We start from the raw sequence: 22,827 nt of genomic DNA on the forward strand, positions 1-22,827 counted from the left end.
ATATGGCTCGCGAGCCGCAGTTTGCCGACCACGGATCTAGCCCAATGTGAGGGGGCTGGCTGGTCTGGGTCTTGTGCAATTTTGAGGCATGCATGGGTGGGCAGGGACTTGATCTGGGTCCCATGGTGCACCCCAGACTCTGACAGGAGGATTTTCCTATACATTTTACTAATTTTCTTTCATCTCTGACACTTCTATTATAGAGAAAGGGCAAATAGCAATATTAAAATATTTCCTCTAATCCCCTTTTAATGTGCACAGATTTTCTGCACTGGGCCACTAGTAAAATTATAAAAGGATATTTAATCAAATACAGTATGAGAAAGATATGATTGGATAAAAACTAAGAAAGCTAAATATTTAATACTAGAGGCCCGGTGCACAAAAATTTGTGCACTCGGGGGGGGGGGGGAGGGGGGTCGTCCCTCAGCCCGGCCTGTGCTTTCTCGCAGTCTGGGACCCCTTGGGAGATAATGACCTGCTGGCTTAGGCCTGCTCCTGGGTGGCAGAGGGCAGGCCTAATCCCTAGGTGCAGCCCCTGGTCGGGCTCAGAGCAGGGCCGATTGGGGAGTTGGGGCGACACCCCCTGTCATGCACAAAGCAGGGAGGATTGGGAGGTTGCGATGCCACCCTCAGTCACGCTCAGGGTAGGGCAGATTGGGGGGTTGGGGCACCGCCCCTGTCACACTCAAGGCAGGGTCGATGGGGAGGTTGTGGCACCACCCCCTGTCACGCACAGAGCAGGGCCCATCAGGGGGTTGGGGCAATGCCCCCTGTCATGCACAGAGCAGGGTCAATCAGGGGGTGGGGGAGCTCCCGCCTATCACTCCCAGAGAAGGGCTCATCAGGGGGTTGAGCAGCTCCCCCCTGTCACCCACAGAGCAGGGCCGATCAGGGGGTTGGGGCGCCATTACTCTCACACTCAGGGCAGGGCCGATGGGCAGGTTATGGCTCTACCCCATCACACACAGAGCAGGGCCCGTGGGGGGGCGGGGTTTGGGGCTCTGCCCTCTATCACCCATAGAGCAGGGCCGATCAGGGGGTTCGAGCACCTTCCCCTGTTAGAAACAGAGCAGGGTCGATAGGGAGGTTGTGGCTCTGCCCCCTGTCACACACAGAGCCGCAGGGCGGTCAGGGGGTTTGGGTGCTGCCCCCTGTCAAGCTGATCCTGGTGCCTGGAGGCCTCGCAGCTCCGCTGATCCCGGTGCTGGGAGGCATATCACCCTTTTACTATATAGAATAGAGGCCTGGTGCATGGGTGGGGACTGGCTGGTTTGCTCTAAAGAGTGTCCTGGATCAGGGTGGGTGTCCCCACTAGGGTGCCTGGCCAGCCTGGATGAGGGGATGATGGCAGTTTGCAGCTGGTCACACACCCTTCAGGGTGGGGGTCCCCACTGGGGTGCCTGGCCATCCTAGATGAGGGGATGATGGCTGTTTGCAGCTGGTCACACCCTTCAGGGTGGGGGTCCCCACTGGGGTGCCTGGCCAGCCTGGATGAGGGGATGATGGCTGTTTGCAGCTGGTCACACCCTTCAGGGTGGGGGTCCCCACTGGGGTGCCTGGCCAGCCTGGATGAGGGGATGAGGGCTGTATTCAGGCTGGGACTGAAGCTCCCAACTGCTCCTTTTTTACTTTTTTTTTTTTTATTCTGGGCCAGCTTTAACTCTGAGGCTCCAGCTCTGAGGCCTCTGCTGCTGAAAGCAGGTATCTGGTTTGTTTAGCTTCTATAATCGAAACTCTGTATCAACTCCAGCTCTGAGATCCCAGCTCGCTGAAAGCAGGTTTCTGGGGTTTTGTTTAGCTTCTATATTTGTTACAATGTTTCTTAAACTGCAGGCTCAGAGTCCAGCAAGGCAGGCGTGGAACTTTGGAGTCTTCCATCACTGAAATAAGCAAGCCTCATGTTAGTTTCAAGCTGCCTGGCTGTCCGCCGGCATCTTGGCTGGCAGTTAATTTGCATATCTCGCTGATTAGCCAATGGGAAGGGTAGCGGTCATACGCCAATTACCATGTTTCTCTTTTATTAGATAGGATTTTGATTGATAAAGAAATTAGTTATTCAGAGAATGTACTATTTTTAAATAGTATACACATTCACATGTATTTAGTACACTTACAAAACTTGAGATTGTAAACTGATATAAAGGGAACAACACATGTAAAGAAGGAACCTATTTTAAAGCACAGAGCTTCAAATCTAACCACAAAATATAATACTATTATAGAGTGGATACTATTCTAGGTATTGAATGCATTAAATGCTAATATTTGCAAGAATTCTATGACATAAACTATTATTATCCTTTTTCATGGATTAAGCAGCTGAGAGAGATTATAAGTGACTTACCCAAGTACACTCAGTCTGCAAGCGTTGAAACTAGAGTTCAAACCTAGGTAAATCATACTCCAGAGACTGTCTAAATCACTAAGTTAAATTGAATAATAAGAGACATAGTATGGCATTTTCTTCTGTGACTACCATAATGAATCGGTTCTCCTGTGAGACCTTTTACTCCTCAATAAAACCCATGCTCTCCTTTTCTTCCTGAATGCACAGCTGGAATGACTTCTCCGCCTCTCTTGCATGATCTGTGTCTCTGGGATTGGACTCTGGTTTACGGAATGTGAGTGAAAGCAATGTCAGTTTCAGGCCAGGCTTATAACCTCCTCCTTCACCATTTACCTGTTGAGTTAGAGAAAAATCCAAAGGACCTACAAGAGATCACAGCCACAAATAGAAGGATTGTGATCCCCAAATGATTGTGTGGAGCAGAGCGCAAAGAGTTACTTTTAATTTCTTTTGAGTAAGAAGTAAACTTTTAATGCATTAAGCCACTGAATTTAGGGCTATTGCTAATTATGATAGCATATCATAACTAATACACTATTTTCCCCTAGGTATTTTATTCTAGTGATTTTTTTTTTCTTAGTGGAAGGACATTTTAGAGATGGAAAGGAATATTCCATTCAAACATTACACATCTTTTTCTAATCCAAATGTATTTAACTAAATTGCTTTGGACATGATCAGCCAGCAATGCAGCCATCTGTCCTCAGAGGAGTCCAGCAGCCTATTAGCTCTTTACATATATTCGTGAGGGGGTTCTCTCAGTATCATCCACTAATCCTTTGGTTTCATCTTAAAATCACTTCTAACCAGTGCAAATGCTTCTGAATTAGGTCATAATAATGTGTTAACTAGAATTTTTCTCAGTTATATATCCAAAGTCAAAATTATGCATCCTTCAATTACCCATCCATATTTTTTTCAAATATTATTCAGTACAGTCTCAAAGGATCTGCAAAATATCAACTTATAATCTTAAGACATTCCAATAATAAAATGTCAAACACTGGGTGTCCTCTTATTGTAATAAAAAAAAAAAGCCTAATCAAATTCCCAGGGAAAAGGAGTCTAAAATTCAATTATCTTGCAGATGAAAATATAATAATGTCAAACATGAAGGAATTAAAATCTCAAATCAATGTTTAACGATATCTGAGTTAAAAAGATAGAGAAAATTGAGTCCATTATAAATTCACCTTCTGCTCCATCTTTTCCTGAGAAAGAGGATAAGAGGAATCAAGTTCTTTCTGAAGTTATTTCCTAGCCTTTCATCCCTAGAAATGGGTACGGTTCCCTCCAAAGCTTAGAAGTTGAATTAATTTAGTTAAAAGTGTCTGATGAGTCTTATGTTTCACAGAGTTCAGAGAGTTAATAAGACACTTGTGTGGTTCTTTTCTTTTCTTTCTTTTTTTTTTTTTTTTTTTGTATTTTACTTGTAATTCCAGTTTGGTCCTGGAAGCCTGTCTTTGTAGCCTCCGCTTACTCCACCACCATTTTTAATCCTTAATCTTTTTGTTGTTTGCTTTTCCAGCCTTGGCACCACCCATGCCAAATGTAGGAAATAAGTTAGTTTTCAAGCCCTAGTGCAGTTATCCTAAGTAGAATCTTCCAGTCTTAATAATGTTAACCCAATATTCCAATCTAGTATTAGCCCAGTAGATTCCAAGGACCATAGCAGAGTCAGAATCTGATAGACGAGGGTAGACCAAGAAAAAAAAGAAGAAAAAAAGTCAAAATATGCCAGTGTGAACTCAAAGTAACCTGGAATAAATTTTCAATACAGTAGTTAATTTTGACATTGTATATTTTTAAATTGTGGGGTTAGGAAGTTTCCTAACTGCATGTTCTGTGTTCCCTCTGAGACTAACATAAGGGACATCACCACCTCTTCCTAAGTTTTAGACATGAGCAAAGTGTGAGTTCCAGGCAACATATCTTGCGTGAGTAGATTTTATTTCTATCGAGTATATTCAGACCTTCTTTATTTTATTTACTCCTGTGCTCCATATTTTTGCAATCCTCATTTTAAGTTGTGGACTTTAGATAATCTAATAATTTCCATACCCACGTGTGAATATACACGTTTATTCCTATGCTGTAATGGCTCTTCTCTCTCTGGCTATGAGTTTGTTTAGCTTTAAGATTATATTTATGTTGTATATGCTAGGCACATGATGGGACTCCAGAGCCTGTGAATCCATTTAGCTCCTTCCAAAGTTCCCTTCTTGGCCCAAACAGAATGGTATTTGAGCAAGTGAAGATGCCTGCTTAGGCTCATCATGAGAATTTTCAGGAAGAATTTTCCTAGTGTTCTTTAGCCTAGGAAATTCAGCTGTTTTGATGTTTAAAGGCAACAGTAACATTCTGCTAACCGATGCTTAAATTAATCTAAGTCAGCCTCAGCCTCATCTACAATGCTAAGCCAAATTTTATCCCTGAGCAAGGTCAGCAGCCTGAGAGCTAGACAGTATGTGTCTGCTCAAAGTCTAATGCTTTAAAAAAAAATACCTGTCTTTGCTGAGGTGAATGCCATTGGCTTGTTGCATCTAAAAGCTTTCACAGCACAAGCTTCTGTGGTTTACTTTCTGGACCCTGACCAGCCATCATTTCTGAGGCAATCATCTGGATAGTCCCCCATGGTCTCTGCTTTTGCTGTGTTCCTCGATTATTTTAATGTTACCGAGAAGCAATCATTTCTGTGAGACCTGAAATCCGTGCTGTATTTGAAGCATTCATCCATTCCTTTAAGTCTGGTTGCCTTCACTAAAAGCAGCCACTTACCCTCGTTCAAAATTAGAAGGCACTGCAGCAGAACTCCAAGGTAAAGCTTTGATATGGTCAGAATTTCAGTTATACTATCAAAGCTACTTGACACCATTTTCAATCACTTTATGTTAGTGATTCTACTTTGTCTATTTTCTAGTTTGCCTTTTCTACACATATGGATTTGGGCCATATTCTGTATCAGTAAAGTTCTCTACCCTTCATTTCAATTCAGTACTGAGGACTGAATTAACATATAACTAAGTGAAAGTGTATACTGCTGAACACAGTTTTAGAGGAAGGCTAATTTCCAGGCAGTGTCTTTTCTGTCCTGTTAATAATTATTTAACACACAAAAGCTCATTCTTATTCTTAGATAATGGAGTTTGCAATATGAATGTGACTATAAGAAACAGAAAGTGGTAGTAACATCTATTTTCATTGTCATCCTGAGACAGAATCCAGGCACATTCATGCTGGAATTTTTTTCTGTGGTAGAACATGGTGCTAGTCAGTCCTCAGCTTTGCCTTCAACTTTGGACATTAGTCTCGTCGGGCATCGCAGATTCATCTGTTAAACTGCCAGGAGATGTCTAAGAACATGTTGCCTTTTTGTGGACAGCTACGACTCCTAAAATTACAGCTATAAGGAAAATCATAGAAGTTGCATTTGTAATAATCATCTTAGCTATATTTTATTCTCAGGTTGGCATGACATTTGAAATATATATTAACTTGGTTATTTCTGCTTAATATGCTCTACCTGAGTAATGGTACCTTATATTTAACTTCTATAGACAATAAAAATCCTTCATCTTGTGAATTAAGGTATTCCAAAAGAATATTGTTTTAAAATCACTGCATGGAGTCCTTTGAAAAGTATAATAATTTGTGCCTTCTCTAATTAGTAAAAGTTCTTAGTCACTAAAATTGCTTGTTTTGATATTACTTAATTACTCCAAAAGCCGAAACACTTGAGGTAAGTTCTGTAGTAGTTGTCAAATAACATTTTGATATTCTTGGTTGTACTCTCCTTCACTGACCTGTTTAAACATTTTACTTTACCTAATTGATAAGTACTTAATTTGTTATCACGTTATTAGTGGTCTCCTTTTACTTTACCTTATTCTAGTAGTTGCAAAATCATTTCCTAACAACACAGAATGATTAAACAAATAAATAAATAACTTGAATTAATATTACTTTGTATGTTGACATTATCTTATTTTTTTTACATTGCTTTACACTTTGAATAGAAATTTAGTTCATATTTTCTTGTTAAGCCACTATCCTTATGTCAGGGATAGTACACTTACTACATGAATTTTAGGGAAGTAAAACCCAATATCTCAGTGTCCTCCTCATAGGAATATCTGCCTCATATGGTTGTTGTAAAGTTTAACTCATGCTGTATAAGTGTTAGTTTTATAATTATTACTGTAATTATCCTTACTACTATATGCTGCAAAATGCTAAACTGAAGGTCATTAAATTAAAAAAAAAATTTTCTCAAGATAAATATTAAATTACAACTTTTATTCCAAATGTTTATCATTTTTATCTCCTGTGGGGGGTGCAAAATTGCCATCCCTGCAATGTTGGAAATAAAATATTTAGTTAACTTCACATTACTGACTGAACAGAGATTTTTTTCTGAAGAATGTGGTCAGACAATTAGAGATTTAATTTTCCAATGACTTACTGAAGGGGTTCTACTTTTTTTTTTAATATATATTTTATTGATTTTTTACAGAGAGAAAGGGAGAGAGATAGAGAGTTAGAAACATCGATGAGAGAGAAACATTGATCAGCTGCCTCCTGCACACCCCCCACTGAGGATGTGCCCGCAACCCAGGTACATGCCCTTGACCGGAATCGAACCTGGGACCTTTCAGTCCTCAGGCCGACGCTCTATCCACTGAGCCAAACCAGTTTCGGCAAGGTACATGCCCTTGACTGGAATCGAACCTGGGCCCCGTCAGTCTGCAGGCCGACGATCTATCCACTGAGCCAAACCGGTTAGAGCAGGGAGGGGGTGGTTCTACCTTTAAAGCAATTTCTCTGGTAAGAGAGATTGTTTCACTCAGACTCCTTACCATAGTTTATAATATTTGAAATTGTGCTTTATACAAATTTATGGGTATTTTTCTGAGATCCTATCTGTACTCCCTTTTGTACTTTTCTAAGAAACTCCATGTCTAGTCCTCCTATTAGAAATCAAGGGACTTAATTATCTTACTGTTCTGTACATCTCCCTTCACAATCCTTAAGACATGGGCACATTAAGGGAAGAAGGAGAGAAACAAATAAACAAAAAAAGCAATAGGTATTTGCCTCAAAACTTTTAGAATCACATCTTCTCTGAATGTAGAGAGAAGTTCCACTTTCTTAAAGATTTCAGGCTTCTGCATTCCACAAGACTGATTAATGGCCGGGGTTGAGAAAATAGAAAAACTCTTTTTTAAAAGGAAAAGAAAAATATGGGAGACTTTCACTCTTCCTCTGTGACCTCCTTCTGCATTCTCAGGGCAGAACTATTGGAACTCTGGTTTTCTTTCTGTCTACACCAGTGTCACTTTTGAATTTTGTGGATGTAGTGAATTCAACATAAGAAATTCCAGAGGAGGAGAATTAGTAAACTGAGGAGTTAGTAAAAGAAGTTTCTCAAGACCGAACCTGGCTGGAGAACCTGGCTAGGCTGATCAACTGAACTCTGCCTCCGTGTCATTCCTTCTTCGCCGACTCCATCCACACCTTTGGGAACCCCTGGACCTACTGGGGTTGGACCCCAGCAGAGCGGGAAGTAACGATCAAAGAACCAGCTCTGGGCAGTTGACTCTCCCACACCAGTAGTAAGTGCGATAGAGAAAACAAAACCTAACTACTGGCTAGAGAGGACTTATAGCCTCGGAGGTGAATCCAGAAACACTGCCACCCAGGGGCTGAGCCACAAACTGTCTCTTCTGTAAATACAAATAAAGGCAGTCTGGGAAACAAATATGGCCTGCTTTAAAATCAGGACTGTGGTTTACAACACGGAGGAACAGTGTATCGCAGGGAACTTCAGCACTCTCCTGAATACCTGACAGGACTAAGGCATGCCAGACAGAAGAGTAGAAGAAGTGAAGGACCTTCACTACTGCACATTTTTATTTTTTTCACCTTTTAATTTAGAAACTAAGTTTTTTTTCTTTTTTTTTTAAAAAAAAGAAGTTCTCAACAAAAAAATTAAGAAAAAGGTACAGAGATTTCCTATATACCGCCTGCTCCCACATGTCTATAGCTTCTCGCATTGTCTACATCACTCACCAGAATGATACAGTCGTTACTATTGATGAATCTAAATTGACACATTATCATCACCCACAATCCATAGTTGACCATAGAGTTCATTCTTTGTGCTGTACATTCTATGGGTTTAGACAAATGTCTAATGATATATGTCCATCATTTTTAATATCATAGGAGAGTATTTTCACTGCCCTAACAATCCTCAGTGCTGCATCTGCTCATCTGTCTCCCTCACTTCACCCCAAGCAATCATGTTCTATTTCTTACTCTACTCAATATTCCCGCATAATTTTGTTAGTACCAGTTTCAATCATCATGTGATTCTTAATGACTCCAAAAGCATTCTATCCACCATCAATGTTTTCCATTGTAATTAACCAAAACATATTGAAATATGATTAAAATTTTGTTTTATGTTCATTTCAGGAAAGACAATTTTGAAATATTCCAAACTGTACTCCTAATCATTGGCCCAGAACATTTTTCCTGTTGTTTCTGAATTGGTAAAAGTACCACTACCACTTAACAGATACCCAAGTTAGAAACATAGGTATCATTTTGAGATATTTTTTCTGACTTCAACCTTCCATTTAATAATTGTTCTTTAGATATTAACTCCTAAATATATCCCAATTTGTTTTTTATGTCCTTTAAGACTAGTAAAGCTCCTCTGATGCAAGGATATAATCTCTTCCTGAATACAGTCTTGATTTCTACTCGTTATCTCACACTGAAGCCAGAATAATCTTTCTAAAAATGAAAATATGATTATCTATTTAAAATTATGTATTGGTTCTCATTATCCTCTGATAGAGCACAAATGTTTTGCAGATATTCCATGTCTTCTATTTTATGCCCCAGCTTATCTGTTTCACTGTATCTCTAAATATCTCCTTTGACCCTAAATTCTAACCCATTTTTAACCCATATCTGTGCTCATTAATATTCCTCAAGGATATAATATATGTTGTGACTTCTGGTTCTTTACATATACTTTTACCTATTTCTACAACAGGGCAATTATGTTTTAAGTTTTAGCTTTAATATCAATTTCTCAATGAATTTTCTATTATTCTTGCTAGCTCTATTTTAGGAATATTTTCTATGCCATGTATTATTTTATACTAGAGGCCTGGTGCATGAAAATTCATGCACTGGAGTGGGCGTCCCTCAGCCCAGCCTGCCCCCTCTCCCAGTCTGGGAGCCCTCAGGGGCAGGAGGCAACCACGTGATCAGGGGAAGGTGACACCCCATCACACCTTTGCTGCTGCCACTGCTGGCAGCGCAGGCCTCATCCGGCCTTGGTCAGCCCTAGGTGGCTGGGCAGCCTCCATCAGAGGCTTGCCTGCACCTCAGGCTGGCCCTGGGCAGCTGGGATGCTGAGAGGACTGGGAATCTCCAGAGGCAGGTAGGCAAAGTGGCCAGGCCCACCTGGGAGTGGGCCCGGCCTTGCTGTGCACCTGCCACCCTGGCATGCCTGAAGGGGACTAGGGGCAGCCATCTTGTGGCTATGGGCACCAGCATCTTTAAGGGCGGGGCAATCAGTTAGTATATTCCCTCCTTATTGGCTGTGGGTGCTGCCATCTCTGCAATGGCAAGAGGGTCAATTAGCATATTCCCTCTTTATTAGATAGGATTTCCTCAACTCAAGAATTTCTTACTATAATTTTGAAGTAATTTATTACTCTTTAGTTATCAAAAGAAAGAATATAAACTCTATGACGATAAGATTCATGTTTATCTTCTGCACTAATATTATCTTCATCACCAAGCAAAGTGCCTGGCAATAATTATTTGGATAGACAAATTAATGGACTAACAAATATAAAATAATAATCAAAATCATAACTAAGAAGACACAAAGAGTCATTTCTCTGATTGCAAGATAGTTCTTATTTGATAAAAAAGAAAATCATAACCTGAGCCCTGTCCAGCATGGTCAGGGGTGAACCTAAGGAGGGGCGGTGAAGGATTAAAGAAGACAGAAAAAAGAATCAAGTTGGGGCCAGGTGGATCACTGTGCCTGGATGAGGAAACAGTGACACAGCCTGTAAGCCGAGTTTTTATTTTATAGTCAGATCACACAAAACAAAACAAGGGCAAGATGTTTACAATGTTCTTGCGAGTTTCAAATCTGTTTTTTTCCTGTTGTTGCCATCCTATGAACTCTATCAAGCTTTGTTTTGGCAGCACTCACTGCAGCCCCCGCAGCCCACATCCCTTAGCTACCTAGGACTTCAGGGTTGGACTACAAGGTCAAGCTTACAACCATCGCCTTTTGGCTATAATTGTGCTGGGAAGGCTTTGCCCTCCAATCTGGGACTTGTATGTGTCTTTTCCACAAGTCAGTCCAAGGCTTGAACCTATCCAAACTCTGCAGCCGCTCTCCACAATAACCAAGAGAAATCTTGGTTATTTTCATAAAGTAAGGCTTTACAGGGCTGAAGTAGATAATTTCACAGAAAACTCAGCAATATGTAGTCCATGTGAAGAGGAAAAGATACTTTTTAGATATTGAAATTTTTAGAAATCATTAAATATTTCTAATCATGATAATAAATTAGCATTTGCTGATTATTAGATGCAAATTCCAAACAGCTTCAGAATTTATTCATTTATGTCCTATATATGTTTTAGTTGTTGGAAGTGCAAAGAAATACAACAAAGAGGAAACCCATTTTTATTTTTAAAAAATGCTATATGATGAGGATTTCCACATAAAATTATTTATCTATTGGTATATATACACTGAGTGGCCAGATTATTATGATCACCTGACGTTTATAGGCAAATTAGCTATAATTTTGCACTTAAGTTGCTAGAGGGCCAGACTACTATAAATAGGGAATCAGGTTGTTTACCACGACAGTAGAAGTGATTTTTTTTCTGAAGATATGGGTAAACAACACGATTTAACAGCTTTTGAACGTGGGATATATATATATCCTGGTGCATTCGGCGGGGGGGGGGGGGGTCCCTCAGTCCAGCCTGTGCCCTCTCGCAGTCTGGGACCCCTCAGGGAATGACCACCTGCTGGCTTAGGCCCGCTCCCCTGGGGATTGGCCTAAGCTGGCAGTCAGACATCTCTCTGGCAGCCCTGGAGCCCTCGGGGATGTCCACTTGCCAGCAGAGAGCAGGCCTAGCTGCAGTCAGACATCCTTAGCGCTGCTGAGGAGGCGGGAGAGGCTCCCACCACCACCACTGTACTGGTAGCCATCAGCAAGGCTTGTGGATGAGCAAAGCTCCCCCTGTGGGAGCACACTGACCACCAGGGGGCAGATCCTGCATTGAGCATCTGCCTCCTGGTGGTCAGTGTGTGTCATAGTGACCAGTGATTCCCAGTCGCTCTGCTGTTAGGGTCAATTTGCATATTACCCTGTTATTATATGGGATATACACACACACTGAGTGGCCAGATTATTATGACCAGCCAGATTATTATGACCACCCCATCAGTACTTCATTGGGCCACCTTCTGCCTTCAATACTGTGGTGATTCTTCTTGGCATTGACTCCATAAGATGTTGAAAGGTGATGAATGCTAGGAATCTGACACCATGCCTGATGAATAGCACTGTCCAGTTCTGTGAGATTTGATGGTTGTGGAACCAGCTGTCTGATGGCACTTTTAACTTCATCCCATAAATGCTCATTGGATTGAGATCTGGTGATTGTGGGGGCCACATAAGCAAGGTAAAGTCTCCCTCATGTTCTTGAAACCACTCCTGCACAATACAAGCACCGTGGCATGGAAAAAGCCATCTCCATTGGGATACACCATCCACATGACAGGATGAACTTGATCAGCAATGATACTTAGGTATGCCGTGCTATACAGACGTTGTTCAACACGAATTAAAGGGCTCAAATCATGCCAGGAAAACACGTCCCAAACCAAAATACTGCCCCCACCATATTGAAGGGTTGTTCTCATGCATGTGGCGTGCATGCTTTCATGCTGTTTCCACCAAATTCTCACTCTGCCATCTGCATGATGCAACTGGAAACGTGATTCATCGGACCACATGACTTTTTTCCAATGCTCGACTGTCCAATCCTTGTGTTCCTGTGCGAATTGGAGATGTTTTATCTTGGTAACTGGGGACAGGAAAGGTGTTCAAACAAGCCTTTGGCTTCCATATCCCATACGATGCAGTATATGGCTAATTTGCCTACAAATATCAGGTGGTCATAATAATCTGTCCCCTCAGTGTTTATATATACATATATATGTATGTACACACACACACACACACACACACACACACACACACACATATACATCTGTACAATGTGCATAGTAATAATAGCTACCTCATAGGTTTGTTTTAAAATTTGAGTTAATATAATCAGAGTTCTTAGAAAAGTGCCTTCTTTAGTTAACATTTTATTACTATTTATTTAGAAAGTTAAACATACACATATAAATAGTAATAAAATAAATTGAAATTTCTTAATGTTCACTAATATCCCTAATATCCCACAACTATTAATTGGAGAAGGCCAACCATAAATCTATGCCCTTTTTCTATTAAAAAGGTCTTGATCTTTCCCCCCTTCAACTTTTGATCAGCAAACTCAGAAACAGGCATGTTAATATTTATATATCAAAAAAATTTTAGACCAGGTATATTCAAAGTAAAAAAGTCTGAATTAGTGTAATAAATTCCTATTTAATTATTATCACCTTAAAATGAATAACTATTATCAGGCTTGTTTAATTTGGCATCTGACTCAATCCTCCATTCTATTATTTTAAAGCAAGTGTAAGATGTCACTTTATTTTACCTAGTTTCCTTTTTTTAAGTGTCTCTAAAAGGACTTTTTAACATAATCATAATGGAATTATAAAACATAAAACTAATTAACAATGATCTCTTTATATTTATCCAGTGAATAAATTTCCTTGATTATTACATAAACACTTCTTGGCATATTATTTGTCAACAATTCTATCATTAATTAGGTTTTAGATGTCAAAGTTTTTCTACAATATGATATACATTTTCTTAGCATTTCAGTCCATTCCTGTAACTTCAGTAGCCACATTAAGTAGAGTTATTTTACTGTCTCCATATTAATGAAGAAAAATACAAAGGTAAAGAGTAATCAGTATTGAGAGAAACCAAGATGGCGGCATAGGTAAACACCAGAAATTGCTGCCTCCCACAACAAATTCAAAAATACAACTAAAAGACAAAATGGACATCACCCAGAACCACAGGAAGGCTGGCTGAGTGGAAATTCTACAACTAGAGGAAAGAGAAAAGCACACTGAGACTCAGAGGAGGTGCGGAACTGCAGAGGTATGGAGGCGCACGCTGCCAGGGCTGGCAACTGAGGATGCGGCTGTCTTTTTGAATCGGGAGGGAGTCACAAGCCCCCGACAGCTCTGAACTCCAGTTCCGGGTGAGTCTCTGGGGACCCATACTCATACAGGGAGAAACTGGACTGTCTTGCAGTGGCAGAACTCGGAACTCGAAGGCGTCTTTCTCTCGGAGGTGCTTGCAGCGATTACCGGGACACTGAGACACGGGGCCTCTTAGGGTAGGACTGAGGATCAGCCATAGCTGCTTGCTCCGCCCTGTTGATCCCCTGAGACCCCGCCCCACCCAAGCTGTGCGCAGAGGCTTTTGCATATGAATGCCCTGGCCCTTTGCAGTCTGAAAATTACCTAACAAACTGCAGCTGGGCCAGACAGACTCAGAACTTCCAAGAGAAGGCCAAAGGCCCCACAGCAGCTTGCATTGCTTCAGAGCTGGGCCTCATTTGGGCAACCCCAAACCCCAAACAAGGAAGGGGAATCTGCAGATCTCTTCGTAGCTCCTGCTGGGTAGCCTCAGGCAGAGGCTAAATTAGCACCCCGTTAGATCCAAGAGCCAGTGTACCCACCCAGTGGTCAGAGTGGGACCATCCAGATTACAACTCCTCAGATCCATAAGGGACACACTGAGGGGACAGACTCAGTGAGCACCAAAGCCCCACTGAAGCAAGTCTTGCCTCATAAGGGTGTCTTCAGCACAGAAATTCTCCCACCGTAGACACAGGGGACTCTCACAGCCAATTGGCCTGGAGGTCAATTCCTCCCAGTGATCCTATAACAATCAAGGCTTAACTACAACAAGACTGTGCACAAAGGCCACAAAGGGGTTCACCAAGCCTGTCGACCTCAGGTAATTGGGGAGGCTGAGCCATTATAAGACACCTAGCACACAAAGCCACTCTACCAATGCAGGGAAGCATAAAAAATGCAGAGACAAAGAAACAAATGACGGAAACGGAGAAAAGCAAACAACTGGATATATAGTTCAAAACCACGGTTATAAGGTTTTTCAAGAATTTTCTAGAAACCGCCGATAAATTTAGTAAGACCCTCAAAAAGTCTGGTGATACCGCTGATAAATGTAGTGAGACCCTCAAGAAATCTAGTGAGACCCTTGAGGTTATGAAAAAGGACCAACTAGAAATTAAGCATACACTGACTGAAATAAAGAATATTATACAGACTCCCAACAGCAGACCAGAGGATCGCAAGAATCAAGTCAAAGATTTGAAATACGAAGAAGCAAAAAACACCCAACCAGAAAAGCAAAATGAAAAAAGGATCCAAAAATACGAAGATAGTGTAAGGAGCCTCTGGGGCAGCTTCAAGCGTACCAACATCCAAATTATAGGGGTGCCAGAAGAAGAGAGAGAGCAAGATATTGAAAACCTATTTAAAGAAATAATGACAGAAAACTTCCCCTACCTGGTGAAAGAAATAGACTTACAAGTCCATGAAGCACAAAGAACCCTAAACAAAAGGAACCCAAAGAGGACCACACCAAGACACATCATAATTAAAATGCCAAGAGCAAAAGACAAAGAGAGAATCTTAAAAGCAGCAAGAGAAAGAGAGTCAATTACCTACAAGGGAGTACCCATACGACTGTCAGCTGATTTCTCAACAGAAATTTTGCAGGCCAGAAGGGAATGGCAAGAAATATTCAAAGTGATGAATGCCAAGTACCTACAACCAAGATTACTTTATCCAGCAAAGCTATCATTCAGAATTGAAGGTCATATAAAGAGCTTCACAATAAGGAAAAGCTAAAGGAGTTCATCACCACCAAACCAGTATTATATGAAATGCTGAAAGGTATCCTTTAAGAAGAGGAAGAAGAAGAAGAAGGTAAAGATACAAATTATGAACAACAAATACACATCTATCAACAAGTGAATCTAAAAATCAAGTGAATAAATAATCTGATGAACAGAATAAACTGGTCATTATAATAGAATCAGGGGGCATAGAAAGGGAGTGTACTGACTATTCTTGGTGGGGGGGAAGGGGTGTGGGGGATGCGGGAAGAGACTGGACAAAAATCTTGCACCTATGGATGAGGACAGTGGGGGGGGGGGTGGGCGGAAGGTGGGGGTGGGAACTGGGTGTAGGAGAGCTTTGGGGGGAAAAAGAGGAACAACTATATAATCTGAACAATAAATATTTAATAAAAAAAGAATAATCAGTATTATTTTTCTTTCACTTAGTAGTCTATTTCACAATGATCCACTATTCATGTAAGATTATTTTTGAACATAATATGAATGAAAATGCACCTTGCCATAGTCATTTATTCCCAATCTTTTCTTATGATTATATCTTTTATTAGACTGAAATGTTGGGATAATATGAAAACAATAAATTTAGCATCTTACTCCTTGAAATATAAAAACGACAAAAAGAGTTACTAAAAAGATAGTCTTGAGAGACTTTTTATCTTGGTACTGTTTAGTATTACAACTAAAATGTCAATAGGTGTTTATAGTCACATTTTAAATTGTCTTATTATTATAAAATATATTTAACTGGTCATAGAGTTGTTAGAAATATTCAAGTAAAGAAAACATTAGTCAGCTTCCATGTAATTTTTTAGGAATAAGAAAGAATGAAGTGAAATAGCAATATGGATTAAAATCACAATTGTTAAAAATAACTGAATTTATCTATGTGACTGGGTGAAAATGCCAACTTGAGACATGGTAGATAAGAATGACAAAAAAAAATAATCCCAGTTGCACTGTAACCATGAAGATTGAGCAGTATTCTGCCTTATAATTGAGTCTCAGTGGCACAATTCTCACATAGTTCACTCTGACTGTTCCAATAAGCCCCTGTTAAAGTTAACAGACTTGAACTGCACTGAAAATTCATCAACTGAAAGTGAGCACTGGCTTAGTAAGATGAAACAAAAATTTTTTTGTGTTGAAAGTAGATACTGAATTCTAAAATTTATCCTTTATCAGAATTTTAATGTTCGTTTATGGCCTAGAATGTGTTCTAAAAAAAAATTAGTATATAAGTAAAATTTTTAAAAATATTCCAAATATCCAGATTTTCTAAAATAATTTTTACTTTATATTTATAATATGCTAGTGGCCCGGTGCACAAAATTTGTGCACATTAAAAGGGGATTAATTAGAGGAAATATTTTAATATTGCTATTTGCCCTTTCTCTATAATAGAAGTGTCAGAGATGAAAGAAAATTAGTAAAATGTATAGGAAAATCTTCCTCCTGTCAGAGTCTGGGGCATGCAACGGGACCCAGAGTCAAGTCCCCGCACACCTGCGGTGCCTCAAAATTGTGCAAGACCCAGACCCAGCCAGCAACATCCCTATTGGACGAGATCCAGACCCGGCCGTCCCCACCCTTGTGAAGCCCTGCCAGTTGGGGGCACAACCTGAGATCACCTGGCCCTGTGTCGGGCTGGGGTCACAGTTTCAGGTCCCCTGAAAAGCCCTGCTGGGTGGGGGGGGTACAGCCTCAGCCCCCCCCCCCCCACCAAGCCCTGCAGGGTGGGGTTTCAGCCTCAGGTTCCCCGGCCTGGCACCAGGCAGGGAGTGCAGTCTGATGTCCCCCGGCACACGCTGGGTGGGGGGTGCAGTCTCACGTGCCTCAGCACAACCTCAGGTCCCCCGGCCCAGCACCAGGGTGGGGGTGTGGCCAGAGGTTCCCCAGGCAAGGCTGGGGAGGTGCACTTTGAGGTCCCCTGGCCTAGGCCAGGGGGCACGGCCTGAGGTCTCCCATCAAGCTCTGCCAGGTGAAGAGCGCAGCCCCAGGTCCCCCGTCCCGGCACTGTGGCAGGGAGCATGCCTTGAGGTCCCCGTCAAGACCTGCTGGGCAGGGAACGCACCCTCAGACCCCCTGTCAAGCCCCACCAGGCAGGGGGCACAGCCCCAGGTCCCTGCTGATTGCTCGTTAAGGCGCATTAGGCACTGCCATCCTGACCGTTACGGTGTAATGGTCAATTTGCATATTCACTCTTTATTAGATAAGATAATCCACACATTTTCCTATCAAAGGAGTGTTGTGTATCAAATTTTACATATAAAATTAGAACATCATGTATTTTGCAACATTTATATTAATGTTAATAAATTTGTATTTCTATGATAATATTTTTAACCTAATGTTCTCTCAGATAAAGGTAGTACTTAAAATTGGAAAAATCTAAGCATGAGAATAAAATCTACTAGATCCTATAAGTTCTTTTATATTAAATTTCTAAGGGTAACATTGGTTGATAACATTGCATAAATTTCAGGTGTACAACTTTCTAATCCATTGTATAGCCTTCACTTAATGCTAATCACCCAAAGTCTAGTCACCTTTCATCACTATATATTTGACACCCACCTCCTTTCCCTCTGGGAACCATCATTCTATTGTTCACATCTATGAGTATATTTATGTTGTTTATTTGTAGCTTTTGATTTTATATTATACATATGAGTGAAATCATATGTTTTTTGTCCTTTTCCATGTGACTGACTTCAGGCAGCATGATACTCTTATAATCCATTAATGTTGTCACAAATAGCAATATTTCATCTTTATTATGGCTCAGTATCATTGTTTTACACATATTCTATATGTTTAATACAATATGTATCTAAAACATCTTCTTTATTCAATCATCTGTTGAAAGAACACTGGGTATTTTCCCATATATTGGGGATTGTGAATAATGCTATAATTAACATAGTGGTACATATATCTTTATGAATTATTTTTTTTAATTTGGGGGGTAAATACATAGAATAGGGATTGCTTAGTCATATGGTAGCTCTATTCTTAATTTTTTTGAGAAACTTGCATACTGTTTTCCACAGAGGCTGCACCAATTTACATATGCACGAACTGTGTATGAGGGTTTCCTTTTCTCCACATCCTTCCCAACACTTACTGTTACTTATCTTATTAATAACTAGTGTCCCAGAGCATGGATTCAGGCACATGGAAAGTAAATTAATTAGAAGGTGGCTGGCAGGGCAGGACTCTCCAAAAGGGGCGGACACAACCTGGAGCCAACCTCCCGCGGTCCCTCCCCAGCCGGCTGCACCTGGGGTGGCTCGAAGGGCATCTGTGGAGTGAGCAGGGTCCCTTTGGCAGGTGGGGTCCCTTGGGTTGGCCTGCAGGGATTGAGCCAAAATCAGCTCTCTGACATCCCCTGAGGGATCCTGGAGTGCAAGAGGGCACTCTGAAAAGTTGCTGTCATACAGGATGTGGAACACAAATGCAAGTGTGAAATAAACCAGATTTGGGGTCAACAATGCCCCAGACGAGACATAACTCATGGCCAAAGGTGGAATTGCACAGCCCTAAGAGGAATCAGGCTCCTTCCTCTCTGGTTTTGGGGTGCATCACCCGCGAACTGCCTCTGCCAAGTCACTGCATCTTGGCAGCTCCTGGATTGAGCATCTACCCCCTGGTGGTCAGTGCACGTCATAGCAACCAGTCAACTGGACAATTAGCATATTAGCCTTTTACACATATAGATGGTCATTCTAATGTGTGAGGTGGTATCTCATTTAGTTTGGAGTTGCATTTTCCTTCTAACTAGAAATTTGAGCAATTTTCATATATTTGTGGGTTATCTACCAGTATATGTTTTCTCTGGAAAAGTGTCTTTTCAGGTGCTCTGTTCATTTTTTAAAATATGCTAATTTATTGTCTGTTGTTAAGTTGTATGAGTTCTTTATATATTTTGAATATTAGCTGCTCTTTGGACGTATTGATTGCAAATATCTTCTCCCTTTCCAGTTAGTTTCCTTATTGTTTTGCTGACAGCTTCTTTTGCTGTGCAGAACCTTTTTAGTTTGATGTAGTCCCATTCATTTTTCTTTGCTTTTACTTCCTTTGCTTTTGGAGTCAAGTTTACAGAAACCTCTCTGAAACCAAGGTTCATAAATTAGTGCCTATGTTTTCCTCTATGGATTTTATTTTTTTCAAGTCTTATATTCAAGTTAATTTTTGTATATGGTATTAGATAGCAGTCCAGTTTCATTCTTTTGCATGTGGCTTTGTAACTTTCCCAGAATCATTTTTTAAGAGGTGTTTCTTCCTCCACCATATGGTTTTGGCTCCTTTGTTGAAAATTAGTTATATACATGTGGGTTTATTAAATTATTAGAACCCAATAGTTCTAACCATACCAAAACATTGCCCCCGAAACTCTTCCTCTACTGATTACATTTGAAGGTTATGGAAAAGGTTACCAGAAAATAAAGTTTAAATGGAAGCAATTTAAGAAGTTTAAAATAGCAAGATATATCGCTTCTTGGCCTTTTGACTAAGATCAAGTGTAGTATCTGTTCTTATCAGTTTAAAATAGCAAGATAGATGGAGGAAAATGAGACAGAAAAAGGAATAGATGGAAGGTGACTTGGAGTGTTTGTCTCTTCATGGAAATGACTGGACATAATTTTAAAATCTTTAGGTAAAACTGAAGTCACTCCTCCTCCTAATCTATAGCAGATCAATGCCATGCATTCTATATAATAAAAGCCTAATATGTGAAGTGTCTGGTCATCCTGTCGGCTATTCAACCAATCAAAGTGTAATATGCTAAGGATATGCTAAGGCTGATCAAATGCTCCCTATAATGTGCACTGACCACCAGAGGCCAGACAGTTGACCGGTCGACCAGTTGCTATGATGTGCACTGACCACCAGGGGGAAGACACTCTGACCGGTAGGTTAGCTTGCTGCTGTGGCCAGAAAATCAGGACTGAGCGAGATGGGCCGGACATGTCCTGGAGTCCTCCTGCGATCCCTCCCCAACTGGCCAACCTCTCATGTCCCTCCCTGGCCCCAATCATGTACTGGTGGGGTCCATTGGCCTGGCCTGCACCCTCTTGCAATCTGGAACCCCTCGGGGGATGTCGGAAAGCCAGTTCCTGCCCAGTGGTAAAATGATCGGTTGCTATGATGTGCACGGACCAGCAGAGGGTAGATGCTCAACTCAGGAGTTTCCCCCTGGTGGTCAGTGTGTTCCCACAGGGGGAGCACCATTCAGCCAGAAGCCAGGCTCACAGCTGGCTAGTGCAGTGGTGGTTGTGGGAGCCTCTCCCGCCTCTGCGGCAGTGCTAAGGATGAGCCATGCCATCAGTTGGACATCCCCCAAGGGCTCCTGGACTGCAAGAGGGTGCAGGCCAGGGTGAGGGACCCTCCCCCCGAGTGTACAAATTTTGTACACCAGGCCTCTAGTTTGTTAATAACTTTGCAGTCCTGGAATGCAGCAGATAGTATGGAATGAAGAGAAAGTGACCTTAAGGTGGAGGGTTTCAACTTTGGATTAGAACCTAAAGAAAGGAAAGTCACTAATACAATCCAGAAAATGCATCTGGATGCTGGTTGCCCCTTATTCTCATTGCTATGATTAAAAATGGGGTTATCAGAATTGTGAGCCAAAATCTCAGTTTTAATAGTCTACTCAGAAATATCAAGTATTTTAGAGGGTAAACAAACTAACAAGGAACAATATATATAAGACAACCAATATATTGACATGCAGTGATAAATGATTGTAAAAAGTTATACATTAAAAAACACCTCATAGACTATTTATAACATGTACTCAATCCTATTTTGGTGAATTAAAATAAACCTTAGTTGTCAACTATACTACTTTTATATCCATGCCTACTGTTCCATAAGTGCTACCTCTACTGTAAGATTTAAATGGGGCAAAACTTATCATTAGAGTTTTCATTGGTAAGATTGGACTCGCAGCCCAGAGAATCAGATAAAGTTCAAAATGATTGATATAATAAGACTAAAATTAAAGAAACAAATATGCATGTAGAGAAATGTGGCCTAGTGCTTTTGCTATTCATGTTCCAAAAATACTAGGTTATGGGTTAAACTCAGAATAGTGGTGCCACAAAGGATATTAAGAAAAATAAAATCAGAGTTTTCTTAAGGAACTACCCTCCTTCATGTACTAAAGACTTTTAATGTATGGAATTCCCATACATAAAATTAGCAGTGTATGGGAAAAAATGAGTAAATATAAAATTATATAGGGCACTATGATCTAGAACTAAGAGAAAGACCAACTAAAACAGAACAGACCTAAGAAGATTTGAAGCTCAACAAATACAAAGGAGGACAAATATTAAGAAATCAACATTAAGTCACACCAATGCATATCTGGCAAGGTGATACTTGTGCTGCTGGTCTGAAGGTGACACTTTGAGAACCACTGGCAGAGAAAGTACAGCATGTAAAAGGCAAGAAAGGATCAAAAGGACAGCTAGAGAAAATAATTGTTGCAAATATGAAACATAGTTATGCACAAAATTTGAATTCAAAGCAATGAATCAAATTGGAATGGCACCAAGAAAATTCTAAACCCCCAAAGCCTGGTGTTTATATTGATCTGAAGCAAAATAGATCAATTTTATATCTAGAAAAGTATAAGATATTATTAAAGAACATATTGCAATATAAAAAAATACTCCATTTAATAAAGTGATACACATTTTGGAGTGCATAAAATAATTTTAAAATATTTAAAGCAAGTCAACAAAAATACTGAAAGAAACACAAAAACCTGTTTTCACAGTGGGAGATAGTAACACAGTTCTTTCTCAATAATTGATAGAATATAACAAAATGTCATTGAGAATGAGAATGATTTGAATAATAGAATAAAATAATAACACATTTGTTTTAATCAGCTGAATAAGAACACTGTACTCCCCAAGAGCAGAATCAGCAGTTTTCAGTTATGCATCAAATATTTGCCCAGATTTTCAAATTATTTGAACATAAATTTTAAACAAATATAAAATAATTTAAATAAAAAATAAAATTTTGACAAAAATATGTTTGCTAGAAATTAAGTGTAGAATGTTAACAAAGAAATTCATGTGATTGAAAATTAAATGCATGAAAAGAATCATATTGTAGAAGATGTTTTTAACTTAATAATAATAAGAATGCCACAAATCAAAAACCTGTGAGATGAAGCAAGGAGCTCATTTAGAGGAAAAGTTCATCTTTAGTGTAGACATGAGAAGTCACTTTGGCTTCATCAATGAATGTTTTTTGCAGTGGTTTCCAGCCATTTCGCTGTGAATTCTATGCTTCAGCCCTGC

General features: G+C 40.3%; 1 non-coding gene across 1 annotated transcript; it reads left to right on the forward strand.

Annotated features, from left to right (window-relative positions):
• Nucleotides 1–19,995: 19,995 nt before the first annotated feature.
• On the forward strand, nt 19,996–20,183 carry LOC132228813 (U2 spliceosomal RNA). Its single transcript, XR_009451448.1, has one exon. It is a non-coding gene; the product is annotated as a U2 spliceosomal RNA (small nuclear RNA).
• The last annotated feature ends 2,644 nt before the right edge of the window (nt 20,184–22,827 follow it).

The sequence above is a fragment of the Myotis daubentonii genome, chromosome 2 (genome assembly GCF_963259705.1).
Source record: "Myotis daubentonii chromosome 2, mMyoDau2.1, whole genome shotgun sequence".
In the NCBI taxonomy this organism is placed as follows: Eukaryota; Metazoa; Chordata; class Mammalia; order Chiroptera; family Vespertilionidae; genus Myotis; species Myotis daubentonii.